The sequence below is a fragment of the Schistocerca piceifrons genome, chromosome 5 (assembly GCF_021461385.2).
Source record: "Schistocerca piceifrons isolate TAMUIC-IGC-003096 chromosome 5, iqSchPice1.1, whole genome shotgun sequence".
Classification (NCBI taxonomy): Eukaryota; Metazoa; Arthropoda; class Insecta; order Orthoptera; family Acrididae; genus Schistocerca; species Schistocerca piceifrons.
Genome location: NC_060142.1, coordinates 544028978 through 544040296, shown reverse-complemented (window position 1 = coordinate 544040296; position 11319 = coordinate 544028978). Strand labels below are relative to the sequence as shown.

At 43.5% G+C, this 11319-nt stretch overlaps 1 non-coding gene across 1 annotated transcript; it reads left to right on the top strand.

Annotated features, from left to right (window-relative positions):
- The first annotated feature begins 10567 nt into the window (after positions 1-10567).
- LOC124799706 lies at positions 10568-10757 on the top strand. Its single transcript, XR_007017065.1, has one exon. It is a non-coding gene; the product is annotated as a U2 spliceosomal RNA (small nuclear RNA).
- Positions 10758-11319: the final 562 nt, after the last annotated feature.

Sequence of the window (11319 nt, the reverse complement as noted above, 5' to 3'; positions counted from 1 at the left end):
TGTAGATCAAGAAAGTAATATTTCTGAAAAAACGAGTTTTTGGACCAAAATCGATTACATCCTATCTTAAAGATGACCCTCGTCCAAGACGCCATTCGACTTCTACTGACCACACTCACGTCAGGAACACGAATGAAATTTTGTATTCCAATCGAAGATCGACTGTCCGAGAGATTGTAACACAATGTAACAATTGAGTTGGACCATGGCATGAAATCCTGACACAGCATCTTGGAATTCATCACGTTATCAAGTTCGTCCAACGGCTCTGGATCAGAAGGATCTTCGCCTCACAATCTGTGATGAGCTTTGGTATCGTGAAATGAGGACGATATGTTCCTTAAGAGAATCATGACTGGTGAAGAGATGTGGGTCTGTGGTTATGATGTTGAGACCAAGGTTCAGTCTTCACAATGAGCCAGGAAAGTTTCTCTAACTAGACAAAGAAAAGCTCGTTATACTGGGTCAAATGTCAAAGTTTTCTTTGTCCTTGAAGGATTAGTTCATCATGAATCTGTGCATTATGGCCAAACTTTTAATCAATGGTTCTATCAGGATGCGTTGCGATGTCTGCGAGGAAATATGAGAAGAAAATGGCCTGAAATTTGGCGAGACAATTCATTGTTCTTGCATGATGTTAATGCACCCGCACATTCATCCCTGTTGGTGTGTGACTGCTGCAAGAAAACGAAATAACTGTGCTGTCTCATCCTCTGTACTCTCCCGACCTGGTCCCTGCAGACGTTTTTTCTTATTTCCAAAGTTGAAAACCCAACTAAAAGGAGGAAGATTTGCAACGATAGAGGAGATAAAGGAAAATTCGCAGACGATTCTTTACGCGATCCAGCAAGAGGCGTAGCAAGACTGCTTCCGGAAGTGGAAACTGCGTTGAGAGAGGTGTATCAATTGTGGAGGAGAGTATTCCGAAGGAGACTATGCATAATAAGTAAAAGGTAAGCATGGAAAAATTTTGTGGACGAAGTTCCGGAATTTTTTAAACAGACCACTTACAGTAGAGTGACGCCTCACAAGTAGCAATTTCGTGTAGGTGATTCGGTGTTTATTTTCAAACGTAAGCCTGTATTTGAGAAATATTACCTGCTGAACTGGTCTACAGAGATATTTACTGTTTCCAAAGAACTATGAAAAAAATTCAAGAAGTTGCATCTTAAAGGATGTAAGATGAATAATTTTCTGCTAGTTTCTACACAAAGGAATTACAGGGAAGGTCTAAACTCAGTGCGTTTTTCATAGAATGCATCATAAGATGTTGAGGGAGCAAGGATTTAGTAGGAAGGATCACATTTCCTCCTTCGCACAACAGCTGGGTGGTTGATTAGGACATGTTACGCAACAATGTGCATCTGCATCTACATCATACGCCGCAAGCCATCTAATGGTGTGTGGCGTAGGGGACTTTCGGTACCACTATCTGATCCCTCCACCCCTGTTCCACTCACGAATACTGCGTGGGAAGAATGATTGTCGGTAAGCCTCAGTATTGGCTCTAATTTCTCGTATTTTCTCTTCGTCGTCAATACGCGAGATGTATGTGGGGGGAGGTAATACACTCCTGGAAATGGAAAAAAGAACACATTGACACCGGTGTGTCAGACCCACCATACTTGCTCCGGACACTGCGAGAGGGCTGTACAAGCAATGATCACACGCACGGCACAGCGGACACACCAGGAACCGCGGTGTTGGCCGTCGAATGGCGCTAGCTGCGCAGCATTTGTGCACCGCCGCCGTCAGTGTCAGCCAGTTTGCCGTGGCATACGGAGCTCCATCGCAGTCTTTAACACTGGTAGCATGCCGCGACAGCGTGGACGTGAACCGTATGTGCAGTTGACGGACTTTGAGCGAGGGCGTATAGTGGGCATGCGGGAGGCCGGGTGGACGTACCGCCGAATTGCTCAACACGTGGGGCGTGAGGTCTCCACAGTGCATCGATGTTGTCGCCAGTGGTCGGCGGAAGGTGCACGTGCCCGTCGACCTGGGACCGGACCGCAGCGACGCACGGATGCACGCCAAGACCGTAGGATCCTACGCAGTGCCGTAGGGGACCGCACCGCCACTTCCCAGCAAATTAGGGACACTGTTGCTCCTGGGGCATCGGCGAGGACCATTCGCAACCGTCTCCATGAAGCTGGGCTACGGTCCCGCACACCGTTAGGCCGTCTTCCGCTCACGCCGCAACATCGTGCAGCCCGCCTCCAGTGGTGTCGCGACAGGCGTGAATGGAGGGACGAATGGAGACGTGTCGTCTTCAGCGATGAGAGTCGCTTCTGCCTTGGTGCCAATGATGGTCGTATGCGTGTTTGGCGCCGTGCAGGTGAGCGCCACAATCAGGACTGCATACGACCGAGGCACACAGGGCCAACACCCGGCATCATGGTGTGGGAAGCGATCTCCTACACTGGCCGTACACCACTGGTGATCGTCGAGGGGACACTGAATAGTGCACGGTACATCCAAACCGTCATCGAACCCATCGTTCTACCATTCCTAGACCGGCAAGGGAACTTGCTGTTCCAACAGGACAATGCACGTCCGCATGTATCCCGTGCCACCCAACGTGCTCTAGAAGGTGTAAGTCAACTACCCTGGCCAGCAAGATCTCCGGATCTGTCCCCCATTGAGCATGTTTGGGACTGGATGAAGCGTCGTCTCACGCGGTCTGCACGTCCATCACGAACGCTGGTCCAACTGAGGCGCCAGGTGGAAATGGCATGGCAAGCCGTTCCACAGGACTACATCCAGCATCTCTACGATCGTCTCCATGGGAGAAAGGCAGCCTGCATTGCTGCGAAAGGTGGATATACACTGTACTAGTGCCGACATTGTGCATGCTCTGTTGCCTGTGTCTATGTGCCTGTAGTTCTGTCAGTGTGATCATGTGATGTATCTGACCCCAGGAATGTGTCAATAAAGTTTCCCCTTCCTGGGACAATGAATTCACGGTGTTCTTATTTCAATTTCCAGGAGTGTATGTTGTGTGGCTCCTTCTGAAAAGTGCTGTCCTGAAATTTCAGTAGTAAAACTCTCCGTGATGTACAATGTCTCTCTTGTAACGTCTGCCAGTGGAGTTTGTTCAGCACCTTCCTAACGCTCTCTAAGCGATCCCGTGACGAAACCCGCCGCTCTTCATTGGATCTTCTCTATCTGCTCTATCAGTCCTACCTGATAGGAATTCCAGATAGATGAACAATAATGAAGAATCGGGTGAACAAGAGCCTTATAAGCCACTTCTTTCGTGGGTGATTTAGATTTCCTTAAGATTCTTCCAATGAATCTGAGTCTTGTGTCTGCTTTCCCCACTATCTGTTTTATATTCTCATTCTAATTAAGGTCGTTCTGGATAGTTACGCCTAGATATTTTACGGCAGATGGTGTCTCCAGCCGTTTGTAATCAACAGTGTAGCTGTACAATAGTGGATTTCTTTTCCCATGTATGCGCAATATGTTACATTTTTTTACGTTCATGGTCAACTGCTAGAGTCTGCACCATTCATCAATTCTCTCCAGGTCGCTCTGCACATTCTTAATATCTTCTGGCGTTGCTGTTTTGGTATAAACAACTGCATCATCTCCGAATAGCCTTAAAGAGCATCCGACGCTTTCTACTAGATCATTTATATATATTGTGAGCAGCAACGGTCCTATCACACTTCCCTGTGGTACGCTAGATATTACCTTTACATCTGTCGATTTAGTTCCGTTAAGAGCGAAGTGTTAAGTTCTATCTGCAAGAAAGTCTTGAATCCAATCGTAGGCCTGCTCCGATACTCCGTAAGCTCATATTTTTTCATTAAACGGCAGTGCGGGATTGTGTCAAATGCCTTACTGAAATCAAGGAACACGGCATCAACCCGAGCGCCGTTGTCCACTGCGCTGTGGATCTCATGGAGGAACAGAGCGAGCTGAGTTTCGCAGGATCTCTGTTTGCGGATTCCATGTTGATTTTTATAGAGGATCTATTAATTTTCCAAGAACGTCATAATTCTTGAGCATAAGACATGTTCCATAATTCTGCAACAGATTGACGTCAACGATATAGGTATATAACTGTGTGGATCTGTCCTATGGCCTTTCTTAAAAACGGGAATGACCTGCGCTTTTTTCCAGTCGTTAGGTACCTTTCCTTGCTCAAGTGATCTACGATAAAATACTGGTAGAAGGGGAGCAAGTTCTTTCTCATAATCTTTATAGAATCTTATAGGTATCTAATCTGGGCCCGAAGCCTTTCCGCTACAGCGATTGCAGCTGCTTTTCAGTTCCGCGATTGGTTATCTCAATGTTTGCCATTCCAACGTTCGCACGACGATTGAAAGGAGGGACAGTGTTACGATCTTCCGCGGTGAAACAACTTCCGAAGACCGACATATGCCCACAAATGAAGTCCAGTTTATGCCTAAGTGGCCAATGCTCTGGCAAACCGATCAGGAATTCGGCCTGCTCTATTTCAACATGATGAACAAATCTTCCAACAGAAATATATTTCCCACATTTAATAATAATGATGAAATAAAAATTCTGATTCGACACTAGGATACGTTGACAATTCCAAGCAAGAGTAGTTTTAAAAGTAAGATGGTGACTCTAAAGCGACTTGGAAACACAGACGTAACATGTTCGTCTTCTGTTTCAAGAAACAAGATGTCAACTACATGGTGTCTAAATCAACGATACGCACAATATGGAAATCAAATGAACCCGAAAAACATGTATAACCGTACCGCATCTCCGGCTAATTGGGTTTTTCTATATGATTGTGTACCTAAAGCCCCTAATCTGTGGGAAAAGACATCTGCTACGAAGAATAAAGCAAAACAGAAAGAAGTAGATGGAGCTATAACAGAATCGCTACTGCTCAGTACTTTAGGAATGACAACTTGAGGAAAAGTTCGGTTAACTTTATATACGAGTATTTTTATTACGTAAACTAATTTTTAATTAACAGTAGTTAGTGGAAAATTTGGAGAAAAGGTTTTCAAAGTGTGTCACTAATGAGAATAATCAACGGTCACCAGTTTCTCAGAAGAACAAGAATAATTAAATTGAAACTGAACTTTATACTCGTAAGCAATCTTACGTAAGAATATTCATTGGCGTCAAGATGTAGGAACAGTACCTAACGCTCACTTTCAAGTACTTCACTCCACACATGTCACATAAGTCAGATAATAATCAAATAACAAACACATCCAACATATTGTATTAATTTTCATAGATCAATTGAAGTAAGATTGTTTACTGGCTATGGACAGAAACTTTGTTACGTTATTCACCGTATTACTGACTATTGTAATTGTAGCAAGCAGAAAGATTGTTTGAATTTACTCGTTGGTAAGGACTGTCATTTACCTAACAGTTACTCTGACATTTCTTTGCAATAAAAGTTATAAATTATGCCACAAGCTATAAATTAGAAACTGCGCTTTGACAGTGAAACTCGGTCTCCAAGACATTTTATTATGATAGTTACTCTATTTTTAGCAACTGAATTAATATTGGCTTTTGCATCTTTCTATTTGTGACACCATTCATACTACAGCTAAAGATTTCATTATTACGTAACTGTCCAAAACTTGGAAAAACTATGTTTTGCTAATTTAATAAATTAATGTTCACTTCATTTTCTGTTTATCTCAGTTCGTACAAAGTAATAGGGTGGATACTACTTGGATGATAACTTAGGAAAATTATTTACGTGACAATACGCACGAAAACAATGTTATTTAAGCAATAAAATTCCATACATGCGGATCAGCCTATTACACTTCTAGTTATAAAAAGTTTAGATCTTACTCAACTGTATGGTGCCTTTGGTTTGTCGAGTGGTTTCATTTAGCTGTAAAATAGGGCACAGGTTGATCTTCTTGCCATACCATAGCCGATAACAAGGGCCCACAGTACTCTTGATGTTATGTGAATTACTCTTGCTGCCTTTGTACTGTGCCCAATAAATGCCATACTCATAGCTCGCCCATATTAAACATCCGCCAAAACAACCATTTCAGTTTGCACTGCTCCGCACATCGGAAACAGGCCTTTTTTTCATCGGGGCTTTTGCATAGCCACATTGGCGAGTACACACAAACAGTGTCAACAATAGTCTCCTTGCGACAGTCTTCTTTCTACGACACCTAGAAAATGTATGATCGTCCACAGAGTCGTGGTGTTATACATACATTTCCGCATTTAGTTCTGATATGAACTATCTACAGCGCGCAAAACGGTTCATAAACAGGTCGATACGTGAATAGGATTGCTTTCGCTTACATTTACCGCTTAAGATGCTTACGTGATTTTGCGAATATAGGTAATGAGTCACCGTGTGCTCGAAACAAGAACTGATTTTCAGTGACAAGTATCACATAACGACTTAAGCGCTCAGGGAGAAGCTAATACCGAAAAGAATAAAATATTTTTGGTGAAGGTCTTCTGGAAAGTGGAACACATTTCAGTATCAGACGAAGGGAACCTGCAATTTCTGACTTTACTGAATTCGTCAGCTCTGCTGACATCAGCTTTCCTTTCATGTGAACAATATGAATATCCAGCTCTCCTGTCTACACTAAGACAGACTTGGTCCACTAAACCGGCTGATCAGTTGAAACACCTTCGTATATTATATTGACACTGCAGACGAAGAAGACAGGGAACATTAAGGTAGATTCGAGGGTATTCAGTAAATGTATACTAGCAAAAGCTAAAGAATTTTTAAATACTAAATTTTATCCATCCGATAACTTACAGCTGTGATGGAGTGATACACTGTACAGCCTACAATGCAACATGTATTCAAAGTTCGTCCTCCTTAATTAATCGAAACTCTCAGCTGCCAACAGGTGTTTTTGATACACCTCAATGGGGACAGCTGAAGATACGTGTACCCCAACCGAGACTCGAACCCAGGATCACGTACTTACATGGCAGACGCTCTATCCATCTGAGCCACCGAGAGCACAGAGAATTGCGCGACTGCAGGGACTTATCTCTTGCACACTTCCCGTGAGACCTACATTCCCAACTGTCTACAACCTACATTTGTAATGTTCCTAAAGGATATTTGCCCATTCACTCATTACTCTCACCAACTAAGGTGACGATTCGCATAAGAGTTCGCGCAAAGTATGCGCATTCGCACAGAAGAAAGTCAGTGGCCTACTAGCTTTTAACTATATGAAGATAGCAACTGTTCAGAAGGAACAGACACCAATGATTGACCATGCAAGCCCGTCCGGTCAGTTGTGCAGTCTAACGCACGGCTTCCCGGGGTGGGAAGGAGCGCCTCGGTGCCTATTCTGTATCTTTCCGCCATTGTGCCAATCGTTTCGGTACTCAAGAGCACCGAACGGTCTAGTACTCGAATTAGAGTCACTGCATTATTCAGTATGCATTTCGGTAGCGATACCGTTCGGGTCTAGAGAACTGAAGCACTGTTGTCAGTTCGTATCGCCCAAGCCAATCAAAAGCAAGCGGCCGCAGATCGGCGCATGGACACTGCAGCGCGTACAGAGCCACGAACACAAAGCGGCTAGCAGACGACACAGGCGCGCTGTTCTTCCAAGCACCGAAAACTGGTTTTACGTTGACATAACGCATGACGCCGCATTCCATCGAGCTGACGTGCCCGCCTTCATCGCCCTTGACTCCTCCTTAACAGTATCAGGTGCCGTATATCCATTTCCATGATCCTCAGCTGAAATGCATAAAAAATTTTAGTTTCTCTGACTGCATGTTTCCATGCATGCATAATAACGATAGCGTATTTGACTGTATTCTGCAGATTGTCATAAATGCCGCATTATCTCATCTTATTCTCATTCATACTGACATCATGTTTTGGATTTTACGTTTCGGAAAATGAGTTACGAATAGTGTGTAGTACCACATTGTACTATAAAAAACCCGAAAAATTGATTCTGTGAGTTTCAAAGAATAAGAAGATATACAAACTGTGGTTATAATTCACTCCTAGAAATCCAAATGATTAAATATCCAGCTTCTCTATATAATACGTCAATGATTTGTGTCTTAATAACGAAATTGAATAAACGCATTTTCGAGAGTTCCTGCAGTTCGTCGAAGTATATAACATGCATCTCATGAATGAAAATGTTTCGTATATTGTGCTACATTCTAAAAATATCACGGCGGAGATCTTTCATCTCTGTCTGCTGTTGCTGAGGCTACGATTGCAGATAAATACTTCTAACAGGCAAGATCATGAAGATGTCTGCTACTAGTTACATTCCCAGTAATTTAAGTTGTGATCTTAGATTCCTGTATAACCGCATACTCGGAAATCGCTACATATTCGGAAAAAATGGTGAATTATTTCTGACAAGAAAAAAATATGAAGGTTGCTGTCGGTTGTTTCGCTCACAGCAATTTCATTTCCAACAATTTCATATTTCGTATTTTAAACACACAGAAATCACGAAATCATTACTCAGGAAGTGCGCTCTTACATGTAAGTAATAACGAATATTGCAGAAAAATCTTAACTTACACGAATAACAATGTCTCAGAACATGTTGCATATATGAAGAGGAAAAATAAATTTTGCATCCACCCATGCGTGAACCCATGTCCTTTCATATCACAATCCCGCGCGCTAACAACTTGGCCACGCCAAACGACAGACATGTTGTGTTCAACTCTTATATTATTGTGTAGAGGCACGTAGTCTGATTTCGTTAACAAACGGTACTGAGTAAGTCACAAATGTGTGATAGTTTTTAAGGTTTCGAATATCAGGCTTCACATAATTGCTTTCCATTGTTATGTTACTTGAAAGCTGTAAACACTACAATTAAATAATAATAAAAGCTGTAAATAATATTATAATAATTACTAACAATCCCATTTGTGGGAAAATGTACACAAAGGTACTAGTAGCATCAGTTCACACTCATGTAATATACGTAAGCAGAGACGATGTCTTGATATTTAATGACATTTAAAGTCTTATTTCCATCAAAATAGCACGTATTTTGAGAGAATATTGACCGAATATGCTTTTTTCTTTTTTTGTGTTTTTGATGTAATCATTAACAGTAAGAACCTAACTTAACCATATTTCTAACAAAGGAAAATATTCCATTATGAACTCACTTTCCTACCGGATGCATCTCTGGTGATTCTTTAGTAACTCAATCACTAAATCCAAAGCTAAAACCGCTAAATATGTTTGAAATAACAAATTATAGGTGTACAGCTCACCGATCGACAGGTCCAGACCGAAATCCAAAATCTCTCGGTACTATTGTCATAAAATCGGTGGGAGTACCGTTCGGTAACAAGTCTCAGAAACTTACTGAATAGGATATTTCGATAAAGAACCGAAAATGACGTCACTACCGAGACTAGCCTACTACACCAATCGGTATGAACGATACAGAATAGTGCCCCTGGTCACTGGCACGAATCCGCCTCGCGGACTTGTGTCGAACTCCAGTGAGCCAGCCAGTCTCTGCATGATTTTTAGGCGGTTATCCATCTGCCTCGGCGAATGCGGGCTGGTTCCCTTTACTCCACCTCAGCTACACTATGTCGGCGATTGCTGCACAAACAAGTTCTCCACATACGCGTACACCACCATTTCTCTACCACGCGAACATAGAGGCTACAGTCGTCTGGTGTGAGACCTTCCCTGGGGGTCCACCGGAAGCCGAGCCGCACAACAAACCTGGGTTCAGTGTAGAGCGGCGGAGGGGTGAAGTGGACTGCAGTAGCCGGCGTGGGGTTGTGGACCACTGCAGCTGCAACGATGACGGAGCCTCTCTGTCGTTTCTAGATCCCCAGTTAACATAACATAACATGACCACGCAGCTTCTCAAGAAAGAAATGAAAATTAACCAAAACCCTCAGCTGTTAACAAGTGTCGCTGATATACCTCAATGTGGAGAGCTGAAAATGTGTGCCCCGACCAAGACTCGAACCCGGGAACTCCTACTTACATGGCAGACGCTCTATCTATCTGAGCCACCGAGATCACAGAGGAATGCGCGACAGCAGGGACTTATCCCTTGGACACTTCCCGTGAGACTTACATACCGAAATGTCTGCGACCTACATTCGTAATGTTTCTAAAGGATATTTGCCCATTCACTCATTACCTGCGCCAACTAAGCTGATGATTCCCGCAACAGTTCGGGCGAAGTGTGCGCATTATTAAGGAGGCTGTTGAAATAAGAATGAGCCAAAAGAACTTTAACCGCGATAGTGGATACCATCTGAGCTGTGCGTGGAAACGAGCGCTTGATGCAGAGAAGCAGCAGAGACGTTCCTTCCAAGGTTTACGTTCAAACGGAAGCGGTGGCGCCACCGGCGCACACAGTGACACCGTCTGAGACAGCAGTACGTAATCGCCGACCAATCATAAGCCGACCAATCAGAAGCTGGCTTCGGGCTATACAGAGGCTGCAACAGCAGCAGTGAAGACAGTCAGCTCCTGACGATGACGATGGAGGTAATCGTCGAAAACTCGAGATGTTATCTAGAACTGACGCGGCAAGAATGCCGAGAATGTTTTGTATATTATGGCATAGGCTGTATTCCCTCTAGGTGTTCTTTCTTTAGGTAGAAAAGTCTGTTCTTCGCAGCTTAATGTCTGCCATATCCTGCTTCACAGGACCAGTATATCAAACTCATTTTCGGGTGATGACAGTGTGCTAAGAGCATGCTTTATCTCTGTCATTGGATGCCTCCTCGCTATGAAACTCTCGTAAAGTAACCAAATGCCTCGTTACCTATGACGTACCGAGCAAGATGGCGGCGTGGTTAGCACACTGCACTCGCATTCTGGAGGACAACACTTCAAACTCGCGTCCAGCCACCCTGATTTAGGTTTTCTGTGATTTCCCTAAATCGCTTCAGGCAAATCCCTGGATGGTTTCTGTGAAAGGGCACTGCCGATTTCCTTTCCCATCCTTTCCTAATCCGAGCTTGTGCTCCGTCTCTAATGACCTCGTTGTCGACGGGACGTTAAAAGCTAATCTCCTACCCAGCCTCTTACCTATGAAACCTCTCAAGGCAGCAGCACAGAGGAGTTATAAATGCCAGAAAGCTAATCTCCTTCTTATCCTCTTACCTATGAAGTCTCTCAAGGTAGCAGCCCAGAGGAGTTATAAATGCCAGGTTCATACTATGTATCACTTTATAAATTCGGTGATATAGCTGACTTTATTACGATGATCATCTCTCCCAAAGTAAGTGTGAGATTAAAATTCCATTAAAAGGACTCACCACAACGAATAAACGCCTGATTACCGCTCAAGATCTCGAAACATATTTGTCCAACAGCAC